General features: G+C 38.6%; 1 protein-coding gene across 1 annotated transcript in view; it reads right to left on the reverse strand.

The window, feature by feature from the left end:
- WDR35 (WD repeat domain 35) overlaps window positions 1-673 on the reverse strand; it is a 70,384-nt gene that overhangs the window by 62,049 nt on the left and 7,662 nt on the right. The window lies entirely within an intron of this gene.

Here is a 673-nt window from a genome sequence, read left to right on the forward strand (position 1 = left end):
GAAGGGTTTTTGAACCCGAAAGCTTGCTTAATAACTATTCTCCAACCATTTGGGTTGGTCTAATAAAAGATATCAAATTCACCCAAGGAACTTTGTCTGCCTATATCCTTAGACCAAGCTAGACACGGCTACAACCTAAACCCCTGCTATATGCCTAAATGTTATCTGAATACCATATTTTCTCATATGCTGCTGGAACTAGCAGGTAGAAATTTTAATTTTAGTGCACATTAAATGCAAGACATATGGTAAAAGCAGTTTCTGCTGCTTACCAGACAAAAACTGAAAGTAAAATTTGCACAGCTTTAGTCACAGGGATCAGAACAAGCTACAAGAAAAGATCTTTCTGTCTTTCGACCACAAGTTTCATCTTTTATTCTGGGGTGCGTTGTATATAAGAAAATATGGTATTTACATTAGCAAGCTTGCTATGTGTATGTACATGTACATACATGTATCTACATAGATAGGTACATTATATAAACATATGTAATATATTATATGTACTATTACATATATACAGCAAAAGCTTTGTTATCCGGCACCCATGGAGAATGGGGGGTGCCAGATAACCAAATATGCTGATTGCCCAAGAGGACCGAACAGGTGTCTTTGTCTGTTTGGGCTGCCACCCCTCCCACTGTGTCAGTGTGCCAGGGAACAAGGAGGGTTC

This window comes from Alligator sinensis, unplaced genomic scaffold (assembly GCF_000455745.1).
Source record: "Alligator sinensis unplaced genomic scaffold, ASM45574v1 scaffold200_1, whole genome shotgun sequence".
NCBI lineage: Eukaryota > Metazoa > Chordata > Crocodylia > Alligatoridae > Alligator > Alligator sinensis.